At 35.2% G+C, this 14,644-nt stretch overlaps 1 pseudogene across 1 annotated transcript in view; it reads right to left on the bottom strand.

Moving 5' to 3' along the window:
• Positions 1–14,176, bottom strand: part of LOC143235692 (adenylate cyclase type 1-like) — a 130,618-nt pseudogene extending 116,442 nt beyond the window's left edge. Inside the window, exons 1-2 of the transcript XR_013019354.1 lie at positions 14,026–14,176; positions 12,958–13,698 (exon numbers count right to left, since the gene is read on the bottom strand). The product of XR_013019354.1 is annotated as an adenylate cyclase type 1-like (transcript). The remainder of the gene's footprint in view (positions 1–12,957; positions 13,699–14,025) is intronic.
• Between the last annotated feature and the right edge of the window lie 468 nt (positions 14,177–14,644).

The raw sequence follows: 14,644 nt of genomic DNA, 5'->3' as shown, positions 1-14,644 counted from the left end.
TCGAAAATAAACAAACAATGAACTATTTCTCGTTACGTGTTTTGTTTTTGACCTGAAATTGGTTTCTCCTCCAGTTTCATGTCTCACAATAACATGGAATCATGTGTTGTTTGTTTGTTTGTTTGTTTGAATTAAGCACAAAGCTATGCAATGGGCTATCTGTGTTCTGCCCATCACAGGTATCGAAACCCGGATTCTTGCGGTGTGACTCCGCAGACTTACCGCTATGCTACTGGTGGGAGGGGTGAAATCTTCCAGTACTTCAATGCACTTATATTCATCACGTAAGATCATTATTGAGCACTTTGTAATTAGTTTGGCAGAAATGGCCAGACCATCGGTGAAACCAAGACGAGCTTTTAGAATATTTTAAAACGATTATTTACCATTTGAAGTTTACTACTTTGTATTTAGGATTAAGAATATCTGAATATTAAGATAGAAAAAAAGCACTAATTTTTGGGATAACGGTTGTTAGGTAGTGCATCCAGTTACCTAATGAGAGCTGTAGTATTACTTTTTGTGAGTCCAGTTCGATCGCTTAACGTATACGGGTATAAGTTTAGGAAAATGGTTTGATGTACCTCTTACTAATTCATTCTTTGTTATGATACTTCATTCCTGTTATAGAATCTGTCAAGGTTCGTGATTAAAGCTGATGCTAGAAGTATTTGAAACGCGGCATTTTGATTTGCTAAATCTCTTGCTCCACGGGACGAATTGCATCGTAAATCTTCTCCATTTCTAGATTTAACATTCCCAGCAATATTGGTTTTCAAGTAGAAGTTGGAAAAGAAAAACTTCAAATATTTTCTTAAAAGAGCTAAGAACTTATAGGAGAACGAGAAGCCCGTCATTGCCAGGTGGTTAATGGGCTCTCGACTCGCAACGTGGAGTTCGCGGGATCGAAGCCCCGTCACATCAAACATGCTCGTTATTTCAGCCGTGGGCGTATTGTAATTTGGCGGTCAATCTCATTATTCATTAGTAAAAGAGCAGCCCAAGAGTTCTTTTAATGTGTGGATTTGTAAATTATATCGTGCATCCTTTTTCAGTTTGTAGTGTTTTTGTTCGAATGTTTCTTGCAGTAAATATATGCTACTGTTGTCTGATGTGCACGCTACGTTATTAAAATATTAATTTCCCCTTTAAATGAAAATTGTTACACAAAATCACTACCTCAGAATGAGAGTACAATTCAAATGCCTTTAATTCCAACTGGGCCTGGCATGGCCAAGCGTGTTAAGGCGAGCGACTCGTAATCTGGGGGTCGCGCGTTCGCATCCCCTGCGCGCCAAACATGCTCGCCCTTTCAGCCGTGGGGGCGTTATATAAGGTGACGATCAATCCCACTATTCGTTGGTAAAAGAGTAGCCCAAGAGTTGGCGGTGGGTGGTGATGACTAGCTGCCTTCCCTCTAGTCTTACACTGTTAAATTAGGGACGGCTAGCACCGATAGCCCTCGATTAGCTTTGTGCGAAATTCAAAAAACAAACAAAAACAAACAATTCCTATCTGCTCTCTAGCATTTTTATGTGATGTTATTTTTTTCCAGTTATTTTTGTTATATTATTTAAAAGTCATGCTGACGTTGTTAACTGACGTATGACTCATCTCAGAATTCTTTTAGGTAAAATCGAAGGTTATATTTCAATCGCCTGACACCAAGAACATCCAGCAAACCTTTATTTAACCCCTGATGAGTAAATAACTCAACGAATGTAGTTATTTATATAGCAACCCCGCTCCATATTGTGTTGTATTTTGCCATTCTGGTATGTTGAACAAAGTTTCAAAGATGTGATTTGGCGGTTTTCCATATCTAGCTAGTATGTTAAAAGAGATTAAATGATGATTAATAACAGCACTTTACTATCGTAATGGACTTCCACAGACTGAAGTGTTACTATAAGTATTGGAATCTTAACATTAAACATAAGAGTATGTTTTAACTATTCGCTACATTTTGATAACGGAGATGGTAATACTGTTACTAATCAGTGCGTGTCTCACACGCGCATGCGCTTTAGCTATGTGGTTAGTTAGTGGTGCATACAGAATGACTACTTCAGATTTGGTCAAAGAGATATGATAGATTTCTTTGTCAAACATAGATGGCAACTACTGGCGCATTTTGCTCACTCCATTTAAAAAAATTCACAAGATTGTTTGTTTCAATTCGAAGCGATACTATAGAGTATCTTTGCTGAGTCCACCATAGGAAATCGAAATCTTGGTTTTAGTATTATAAGTCCTTAAATTCACTGCTGGAAGTCATTTTCACCAGAGACTCACAAATTACATATATACAGTCACCTTTGTTACAGGTCTACGCTATATACTGTATACACCTACCTGCTCACTATTCCCGGCATGGGAACCGTTTTAACACCCCATATGGTCTAGTCGCTAGGATACCTGCTTTCACCCATAAGGCCCGGGTTCGATTCCCAGCATGAGAAGTTCTCATTTTGGGCCGGCATGGCCAGGTGGTTAAGGCATTCGATTCGTAATCCCCATTACACAAAACATGTTTTCCCTTTCAGCCGTGGGGGCGTTATAATGTGACGGTCAATCCCACTATTCGTTAATAAAAGAGTAGCCCAAGAGTTGGTGGTGGGTGGTGATGACCAGGTGCCTTCTCCTCTAGTCTTACACTGGTAAATTACGGACGACTAGCGTAGATAGCCCTCGAGTAGCTTTGCGCGAAATTCAAAACAAACCTGTTCACTATATTAATGTTTCAAGGTTACATAACGTATTATATTGGTTAGAAAGAATTCAGTACAAATTTAATCTGGTGTATACCAGCATATGCACATGATAAGTGTATTTAAAACTATTACATCCTTTTAATGAACTTTAAGTATATATCCTTTTTTATACATTTTGTTTTTTGGAAGGAGGATTTCGCGCAAAGCTACACGAGGGCTATCTGCGCTAGCCGTTCCTAATTTAGCAGTGTAAGACTCGAGGGAAGGCAGTTAATCATCACCAAACACAGTCAACTCTTGGGCTACTCTTTTACCAAAGAATAGTGGGATTGACCATCACATTATAAAGCTACGGCTGAAAGGACGAGCATGTTTTGTGTAATGGGGATTTGAGCACTCGACTGTCAGATTGCGAGTCGAGCGCCCTAACCAGCCCCAGAAGTGCCGGTGGGTGGTGATGACTAGCTGTCTTTTCTCTTGTCTTACATTGCTCAATTAGCGACGGCAAGCGCAAATACCCTTCGTGTAGCTTTGTGTGAAATTCAAAGAAACAAAACAAACTTTATTGTTATACATGTGAAAATTTTATTTGTATTCTGTCGATTTTGAATATGAAACTGGTCTAGTGTATCAGTTGTTTGAATCCTTAATAAACTTTCTGAAACACATAAAGTTATTCTGTCATTACGTCTTAGGCGAGAAAGAAACCAAGCAAGTGTTACAAGTATATCTGTGTACTCGCTTCCTTTTATAGATGTGAGAAAACGTGTTGGTTAGCTTCTTGTTACTTACACGTACAGGTTACACTTGCACTGGAAAAAGAGATACTATTAACAAATATGAGACGATAATTATGAAACAGCGAAATTGTTATCTGGTAACTTCAAAACCATTTTCTGAAATATTAAATTATTGTGTGTTGAACACCTGAGGCTATACAATTATGCAGGTGTACACACATATAGACATATTTTCAGTGATAATTGTACTGAAGTAAAAAAAAAGGTAAGTTGCTTTTACCTATTTTAGTCGATAGTTAGTTTGCTGCTTGTTTCGTAAATACATATATGTATATATAACGTTTGTATAATGATTATTATTCCATAATAACGAAACCAGTGCTGATGAACAAGTAATTTTCGCTTTCGTTTAATAATTTTATAATGTCTCAACCACGAGGCTAATTGGAAGTTTATAAAGAAATGTAACAATAAGAATTCATTGTTTACTTAGCTGGGAACGTGTTATCTCTTACACTGTAGGTATGTTATCTCTTACACTGTGGTTAAGAACAGTTGTTGTTTTTTAACGAAACAGTTTTCACTGAAGATTGAATGGCTTGCCTCTAGTCAATAGCTCAAAACAGTAAGTGCACAAGAACAAAATACAAACGCACAGCACGTAATAGAATTGCTAGGACAAATATAAATTATTATAAGATTATGGAAATCACCGTGACTTATGTTTGTTTTTGAATTTTGCACAAAACTACACGAAGGCTATTTGCAATAGCCATTCCTAATTCTGCAGTGTTAAGCTAGAAGGAAGGCAGCTAATCGTCACAACCCACCGCCACCCCTTGGGCTACTATTTTACCAAATAATAGTGTGATTGATTGTAACGTTATAACACCCCCATGGCTGAAAGGGAGAGTATGTTTGGTGTGACAGGGATTTGAACTCTTGACCCTCAGATTACGAGTCGATTGCCAAAACCACGTGGTCATGCCGGACCATTGTGCTATTTAATTTTCATTACACCATCTGTACTCTGTGCTCACTGAAGATAGATTTATACCCTAAGTGTCAGTGGTAAGTTCACGAATTTACAACTCCGCGGTGGACAGAGTACAGATAACTCATTGTTTAGCTTTGTAATAACAAAACAACAGTAAGAAAAAAAACACATTTTGTAAGTGTTATATTGAAGTCTATACTGTTTTGTTATTTTTATGAAAAAATGTATTGATAATTTTGACTTGGAACTTTTTTTTTTAATATGATGCCTTGTGACTTGAGTTGTTATGGAAACAGCTGGTCTGTATTGTCAGGGTAAATCAATTGTCAATGATGTTTGATTAGAACGTCTAATAACGAAGAAAACTTTCTTTTCCCAGTTTTGGATGTGTGTGTGTGTGGAGGGAGTTGAGAGTTGGGGTACTTTCACCTACACCATTTGATTGACTAGTTTGGCCTGTTATAGTGTGTGTGTCAAGAGAGAAAAAATGTACTGGATCCTGTCCAATCAACTTCTTTGTCTAAATTGCAGTACCGTTATGCTATTTTAAGAGGACGAAATGAATTTCTACAAGACCTCCTGTGCGTACGTATGGAGTCTACCATGCTCAATAGATGGCGTTGAACAGAAGATTTGGACTAAGATCGGTCACTGACCGTAAAGAACGTCCAGTAAAACATTTTTTTTGAAAGTTTGGTTTGAATTTCTCGCAAAGCTACTCGAGGGGTATCTGCGCTAGCCGTCCCTATTTTATTTGTGTACGACTAGACGGAAGGCAACTAGTCATCACCACCCACCGCCAACTCTTGGGCTACTCTTTTACCCACGAATAATGGGATTTATCGTAACATTATAACATCCCCACGGCTGAAAGGACGAGCATGTTTGGTGTGACGGAGATTCGAACCCCTGACCCTTGGCTTAGGAGTCGAGTACACTAAACACCTCGCCATGCCGGACCTCTTTTGTGAAGGCAAAACAAATAACGTGTGCGTAAATTCAGTTTTAAGACGTATCTAACACTATTCTTTATTATAATAGAGTTTTATTAGTAGTGCGTACAAATAACGTAATATTTGTATTATTATTTTAAATTAAAAATAAATAAATGTTTTTTAATAAAAAGTAGATGCCCAATATTTATTTTCACATTGCAGTTTCTCGAAAACTTTATCTTTGATTTTATTTCATAACATATTTAATAATAGCTTAGGTTTATTTCATCAGACTTTATAATTATCGAATATGCTTTAGAATTAATGTTTATAAAATATATATATATAAATGCGTATTTATGTTTATATGCAAGGACTGTTATCTCACTCTCCACTAGAATTTTACGATGTAAAATAGTATATATTTTTGTCAGATTCTAAGCAATATACAACATGCAAATTATTCATTTTTTTGTATTATTGGTCTTAATTTGATATTAATATCAAACAATTTTCACCAATATTGATTGGTCACAAGAGTTAGCATTTAAAGTTATTTTAAAAACATTGGCTCCATAATTCAAGAAATGATTACAAAATATAGAGTTCATAGACACTGAACGACTTATTACCTTATGTGTGAAAACATGTCTAGATTTCTAGATGTAAGTGATCAGTTTTAATATTACTCAGCGTCATCTCTTGGAGTTATGAGAGGGTGCGAGAGTTCATCTCAACAAACATTTAGCATAAGTTACCTAATTTGTGACTTTGTGTGTATCTGTTCTTCAAAACTGTTAGCAGAGAGAGTTCACGAAGTAAAAGAAATTACACTATTATTTATAATGGAAAACTGTTAGGTTTTGATCAAGTGAGACTTTAAAGTTACATTAATGGGGAAAACTAGGAAATGAACTTGTGACTGAGTATGAGGTAGCTAATATATTATTTTCTATCACATTTAAATCGGTAAAGGTATATTTTTCGTAGACGTACGTGAAGTAACGGTTGGTACGTTTGACATAAATCTGTTTGGATGATGAAAGCGATTCTTCAAAACGTGACACTTAGAAACAATAACACAAAATATAATGAAATATAACGTAAATTAATGATTGTACTTCACAGCCAACCTACTTATCATGACAAGACGTACTTGCTCTTCGAAGGAAGTATCAACAGTTTGTAACTTTCCTTGATGAGAGAAACCCATTTGAAATAAAAATGTATCTCAGAAGTGATGATATGGGTATTAACACTTTTATTGATAAGTAGAGAACAACGTTTTGACCTTCCTAGATCATCTTCAGGTTAAGAAAGAGAGAGTTGGCAAGTGACCGTTGCCGGACACATACATGTTTCAGGGACGAGAGTACAAATGGCTACGGGATTGTAGGGGCGTTGCAGTTGGATATTAGATTATTAATTAGTATAAGTATAAAGGTATTCCTTTATATTGGTTTAATAAAGTAAAAAAGGTCTGAAAGGAACATGATTCTAATGAATCATAACAGTAATTTTTTTTTTCATTCGGACCTTGAATGGTAGGTGTATCAATTCTTACGATGAAATAAGTCTCCTAAGATTTTCCGTTATTATCTATATTGGTGCTTACAGTTATGCTGAATGAGCACAGAGTGCAGCCAGGATGTTCTATAAATATTTTAAAGCTCTATCTATGACTTTGTGGCCATAGTTTACTTTTTACGGTGATCTCAAAGAGAGAGAACATGCATTTAATGAGTCTATTTTATATAGTATTGGGTTGAGGAATAATTCGTGAGCGTTTTTTCAAGTCAAACAAATATAATCATAAATGAAACACTTTCGCAAAATATTTCATGTCATTTGGTAGATAATTTTTTGCTCTAATAGATGGTGTGTTTGATTTTCATATGTCTTTAATTTTTGCTTTCATTTTCAGCTCATTAAATGGAATGTCAAGTGGACAAAATCGAGCGTTTTCGACACCATCTGCTTTTCGCATTTAATTTCTTGCAATTTCGTTTAAACCAATGCATACTATATACCTAGGTATTACATGAAATAAAGTATCATAATAAATGTTTTGGGTGTAATGTGTTCATGCATTGAAGTATTGTATAGTCTTGCATGTAATGCTTGAGTGAAATTATTTAAAAACGCTCACGAATTACTCCTCAACCTAATACATAGAGCTCGCTCACTTATTTCTTACTTCATAATTAGTTGAATGCTGAGCTCAGAGAACATAAGTACTTGTTAAGCCTACATTATTCTTTTTAGGCCGAGGCATTTGTATTTTGACAGGAGTTTTTTTTTACGACGCTTGTTAAATAAAGTGAACTTTCGCGAACAATCCAATACTTACCCTTTAAAATATATCACAAAATAAATGCTTATCAAACAATAAGAAACACTAATTGTTCCGTTTTCTTGCCATATTACCAGATAAAATATTGAAACATATTTGTTTCTTTATCTAACGTATCAACATTTGATGTGTATGTAAGCACAGCTAAAACAAATGCACTTCACGCACTTATGTTTATTTTATAAAAAGAAACACTTGAATTAGTTATTTATACCTCTTAATATAGCAATTCTTAATTCTTTTCGATTCGTTTTTAACCTACAAAAAACAACACATTGTTTTGAGACAGGCGTCAATAAGATATTTTAATTTGGTACTTTTGAAATTTAACTACATTGGTTGGTAGCTTTATTAGGATATCACACAAAGAAACACAAACAGACGTGTAATGCTCTTTTATTTTTAGTTCTTTATAATGCAGACTCATAACTCTTTTGTCAGATGATTCCTTCGAAGATGTAGTTAGACCATCTCAGACTTTAAAACAATGGGAAAGAGTAAGGGTCTTTCTGACTTTCAAGGAGAATTGGTAGCCGTTCTCCTACTGAAAAGGAACGTTGCTTTCAACAACAGTATCTATCATCAGAATGTTTCGAAATTCGTAATAGAAAGAAAATACATATATTGAATAGTAAACTATGTTTCCCACTAAGAGGTGAGTGACCGAGGAACATTATGCAGGTTAGTAAACAGCAGCAGACGTCACAGTCCATACTAACTAACCGATTCCTTCAATAATGGTTTAAGTTCGACTATTCCTAGGTGTTCCTTGTAAAATGGCCCGGCATGGCCAAGTGTGTTAAGGCGTGCGACTCGTAATCCGAGGGTCGCGGGTTCGCATCCCCGTCGCGCTAAACATGCTCGCCCTTTCAGCCGTGGGGGCGTTATAATGTTACGGTCAATCCCACTATTCGTTGGTAAAAGAGTAGCCCAAGAGTTGACGGTGGGTGGTGATGACTAACTGCCTTCCCTGTAGTCTTACATTGCTAAATTAGGAACGGCTAGCACAGATAGCCCTCGAGTAGCTTTGTGCGAAATTCAAAACACAAAACACACAAACACTCCTTGTAAAATAAGTTACATAACTCTCATATTACAGCCTACAATAGTCCAGAAACTGCTTATCTCAGAAACGAAAAACATGAAGGAAACTGATTAAGCATTTTTGTTGTGGTTGTTTTCTCTTCCAATTGTAAAGGATTTACTGATATACATTTATTTTCATATCTGCGTTTGTTTCAGTTGGACGCATGTGACGGATATTGTTGGATGCGTATTCTTTAATTTTGTAGAAGATTATTGTCCTTAAGAATCAACATTTTACGATGTATGTAAAATGCAAGTGATTGCCAGTACTATTGCAAATTGAACTTTCTTGGACCTCGCCTGAAAGTTTTTAAATCGACATGTCAAGAGGCAGTAATAGAATATTGTTTGGTCGCTATAGTTAGTACACAGTAATCCCCCGGAAGCTATAATTGTGATTAACGCTTATGAATAGAAAAACTACAAATAATTGATCAGAAACATTTATAGATTTCGGACGTTATAAACCGATCAACTTTAGCGAATCAACTTCGGACGTTAGTATTTCTACGAAGCCATTAGATACCTTTGTGAGTAAAAAGTTAACTTAAGTGACGTGAGTCCAGCCAAGCTAGCTAGCTAAAGCGAGGTGTAACAGTATCAACTCTGAGTTAATATGCCCATTGTGGACCTGAACTATCGATGAAACATTCACTTCTAGACCAGATACAAGACTCAGTACAGTTTGTGAAACTCTTGTATGTAAACCACTATTGTTAATAACTATTTGTAATAATAGTTACTATAAATTGTATTGTTGTTTGTATATTAAAATATATTCTGTTAAGAAAGAAAATTGTGTATATCAATGTTCTTGGTAAATATCATGACATTCAATTAACTTCTAAATTAAAATTTCCAGTTATTGGAAATAGTAATACGTAACATAATAAATTGAAGACCTGTCCAAAATTAATTATAATATATAGCATAATTTATGCTGCTGGTAGATGGCGCGGGAAAGCAAATTAGTTCATACCTTTAAAATGTACGAATAGCATTCAGAGTGAATCCGAAAGCTATTATTGGTCCCGATTACTCCAGAGCTCTGAATTCTTTCGCGTTCTTAACGTCTGAATTTTGTCAGCAATATTGCTCAACTGGTGGCATCATACGATTTCAATCAGAATTGAGTTTCCTTGGTAAGAGTGTAAAGTTCACACACGATCTCTACTAACATTTGTTACCCAATTACAGACAGTATTTCTCAACAAAAGGACTGAACGTGTTATTCTTTGTTTTCTTTTGTGCAAAGCTAACCGATAACGTGAGGTTTCGTATGATTTCTTTCTCACACCACATTAAGACCAAGCTGTGGAAGCAATAAAGTAGCTGACTAGTGTGATTTACATTACGTATTTTATTCTTCACTAAATATTTATTATTTGGTATTTTCTTTCCAGCCGAATATTGTTTTTGATAAAGAGTAAAGATTCTGAAGAAAGGAGACATCTGAACCAAACATTTTCGGTATTCCATTGTTTCTACAACTGTAATATAGACGATTCGTCTTCACGAACACTTAAGGTTAACTATTAATTATTCATTTATATATATTCAACACCAACTTTTCTTTCCTTCATTTCGATTGCTAATATTCTATTTACAGTCTTAAGGAAAGTTCTGGAAAGTACTATCTTTGCGTTGGTTTATTTTTGAATTTCGCACAAAGCTACACGAGGGCTATCTGCGCTAGCCATCCCTGATTTAGTAGTGTAAGACTAGAAGGAAGGCAGCTAGTCATCACTATCCACCGCCAACTCTTAGGTTATTATTTTACCATCAAATAGTAGGATTGACCGTAACATTATAACACCCTCACGGCTGTAAGGGCAAGCATGTTTGGTGTGACGGGAATTCGAACCCACGACCCTCAGATTACGAGTCGAAGGTCATAACCCACCTGGCCATGCCGGGCCCTTTATATTGGTAACATTTGGGATTCGCCAGTCTTCTTCCATGGAATCTAATGATTTAATCGTTCAAATCAGTTTCACCTATTTGAACAAGAAACAAATAAGTATTTACTAAAAATATATACATTTTAGTATTATTCCAATTCGTCACACAGTCTTCGTCTCTCGCATGGTAGGATTTTACAATATATTTAATGGCTTGTTGGTCGTCTCGTTTCTCCAATACATTGTAATCTAAATTTACTGGGAACGTTGTAAAAAATATTTTCCTCTCCACTGGGTCTTTACATAGTTTGGTGTGTACTAGTCGTAATATTAGTGTTATATGGCTTCTGATTACTGTTATTACTTTATGCTGTTTACTTATCGTCTTGATGTTTTCAAAAATACTTTGAGTGGATAACGTGATTGAACTCCGTCAAGAGGTCAAGGCTTTGTTTTCTGACCACTAACAACACAGAAATATTACTTCTAAAGACTTCTCTGAAGATGGCAACAAATTAATAACCGAAATGTAACACAAAAAGTCAGTTGTATATAAAACAAATTATTGCTAATTAATAATTACATTTTGATGACAACAACTCATATCCGATTGAAACAGACGAACTGTAATTTCTTAATCTAAGTGCTTGGTTTTTGTTTTTCATTTTTCATTTGAGTTTCTTCCGAGTGAGAGTATATTGCTCAAGGTAGACATCAAAGGTTTTCCAAAAACAAAGCAACAACAACAAGCAAACAGTCTGTGTCAAGGACTATCAACTGTTTCTTTATTTGTTCACTTTTGTTAAAACTTTCAGAAAGGGCTTCAGTGTCAGAAAACAGTTTTTTGTTTTCTTATGAAACATATTTTTATAACCAATCATAAGACTTCCTTCTCATTGAAGATGTAGCAAATTAAGCGCCGCCTACATAGAAGGAAACAAGTTATCTAGCTGTTTTATTACAAAGGATTTGCCATATTAAAGAACAGGATTTTCCTTTTTATTTTGTCGCTTGTTCTTAAATTATTTATCTGTTAAAACTATTATTATTTAATAAATAAAAAATATATATTACGAGTAGGGAATTAAAAACAGATATTAGAAGTATGGAATAAAAAATAGATTAACAAATACTACAAATAATAAACTACTTATTTTTCTCTCACCTAATGTCTTCTAATGTGAATTCTGTTCTGTAAAGTTACATGCATATGAAATTTAGGCTAGGTGGTTAAGGCACTCGACTCGTAATCTGAGGGTCGTGGTTTCGAATCCCCGTCACACCAAACATACCCCCCTTTTTAGCCGTGGGGGTGTTATAAAGTGACGGTCAATCCTACTATTCGTTGGTAAAAGAGTAGCCCAAGAGTTGACGGTGGGTGGTGATGACTAACTGCCTTCCCTGTAGTCTTACATTGCTAAATTAGAGATGGTTAGCACTGATAGCCTTCGAGTAGCTTTGCACGAAATTCAAAACAAACCAAACCCATATTAAATTTATATTAGACACCATGTTTAATATGTCTCATGATAAGGTAATGGAGCTCTTAAGCAGACATAGAAATATACTTCTACAATGAAAGATTCAGGCTCTAGCGATGAAAAATGGTTTTGATATAAATGTGAATTATGCTGGATTAATCTATTCCACATATTAATTAAATGTTCGGTAAACGCAGCAGCAACTATTACTGCTGACGTTCAACAAGTTCAACAAAGACTTATTACCGTTAACGTTCAAGAAGCAAAATTTAGAAAGTACTGACATTACGAGTACAAATTTGTCTTTCCTTGTTTGTACACAAATCCTGTCTCATCATGAAGCAACTTCAACTTATAAATTCTGGATTTAGAATGATCCATCTCTCTGGTTACTCTTTGCCCCAAACTAGAACTACTAAACCACATATAAATCTAGCAAGTTTGGAAATAGTCGAAAAGGTTACACTCTAGCATAATTGGGTGAGAAGTTTGGTAAGGCAAGTCAACAATCAGAATGACCAATTTTTCCTTTGAAGAAACCAACAACAAAACCTGAGGTCATCAACTACGAAAGTACGGTGATATTACTTGTGTGTTTTTTTTACAGATATTCGACAAATAATAAGTAACTGGTTCATGTACTGAATTGAATATACACGCTCAAGACTTTATGAATGAGCGACATCTGTATAACTAACTTATTCCATTTCAGATATCGGAATTTAAGTCGTAGAAATCTTAATAACTTACCTGATGCATCAGTAATCCGGAAAATATTTGGGTCATCGTTGAGGCTACAGCTGTATGGATAACTGGTAAGACGATACCAAGAGCCATTGTTACTCTTGTCTTCAAAGGCAACATAGTGTAAGACACAAATAAACAATACAGTATCTCCCACACTCCATCAGCTGCACTATGTTGTCCACCCCAAGAGCCTTGACCCCATGTTCCTCGTGAGCCAATGTCCAGAGGTAGACAGACTAGGCAGAAACTTACAAAGAAGCATGAAATAACGTAGCACAGAGGAAACAGATGCGAGTCTTTAAGCCATCTGGTGTGGATAAAAGCTAGAATGCCGATAAAACTCAGGCAGTTTATCAGGAAGTACAGGTTAGCAGCTGTAATAGTTTTAGCATACGAGAAGTGGAGAATTGTTAAAACACCAGTCAGTAGAATGAACAAGACTAAGATACTGGTGACTGAAGACTGTTGAGTCTTGAACATGTATCGCTGGTACAAGGACTCTAATTCTGCATTCTCGAATCTTCTTCGATTTTGCAGCCACGAAAATACAGCCTTTCTGTGTGCATTTATCGTTTTAACCGACTGATCCATGCCTCCCTGAAGAAACAAGATGTTATTAGAATTAACTCGAAGCTAGTTACTTGTTGTCTTTATAGTTTAACAGCGGACTCTTCCACTGAAGCCGTTACTAAAGTTAACAACAGGTTGCGCTTCTCTCGTTCAGTCACGTCATGATTGGAATCACTGAACAAAACAAGAGATAAATTCTGTCAAAGAACTATAGATTTGCACAAAGATTTGGTGCTACTGAAATATATTCCCGACTATCAGATACACAGAATAGTAATTACTTTTTACTTTCTTATATTTGTTTTAGAGCGACGATTTGAAAAAAACAACAAGTAAACAAAAAGATTTTCTAATTGCACTAGACTGAGAAACGTTTAACAGATTTTAAACAACAGAAATGAAAATTATTTAATTTTAATACTTCAAAAATCGCTTTAAACTATAGATGATAAATCTATTTCTCAAGAGCGAAACGTTATAATTATATTGTTTACGACTCACAGTACTTGTCTGATGCCAGATATCAAAGTAACTGAAACACTACGAAACTTCAATTATTCCTTAATTAATGTTACTAACTGAGCTAATGGAGCTAAACGTGTTCGAATAATGTTAAGTACAGCGAACGTTACTGTACAACTGAGTGCCATTCTGAGACTGAACGTTGTATCCCTATGTTTAAAACATTGTCTCATATCATTTTACAGACTTAGGTGGCGTATGGAAAAATTTTTTTATCTAAACAGCGCCATCTTTTAGCTATCGAATTTCCTAGTTCCATTAAAATAGTAACATATATTAACTACTTATGAAAGACCTAGTATTTGTGCAGTACTGTGTGTTGTAAAGAGTGTTTTTAATAATATACTTTAGAACAAACTTGCTTACAACTTATTTTAATTAACATAAGAAATATAGAATATTTCTTCATGTTTATGACCGTTCAATTCACATTTAAACGCCGGCTTTGTTTTATAAAAGGATTGGTGTATTTCGTTACAGTTGTAAAAAAATTATTTCAAAACTGTTCAGACAATGTAAAAAATATTGTGGAATGTAGATATTTTGTTTCATTTTCCTAACCATTTTATGAATAATATGAACATATACAGAACAAATG

The sequence above is a fragment of the Tachypleus tridentatus genome, chromosome 12, assembly GCF_004210375.1.
Source record: "Tachypleus tridentatus isolate NWPU-2018 chromosome 12, ASM421037v1, whole genome shotgun sequence".
Lineage (NCBI taxonomy): Eukaryota > Metazoa > Arthropoda > Merostomata > Xiphosura > Limulidae > Tachypleus > Tachypleus tridentatus.
Note: the sequence above shows the minus strand (reverse complement) of the source record. Positions and strands in the feature narration are given on the sequence as shown.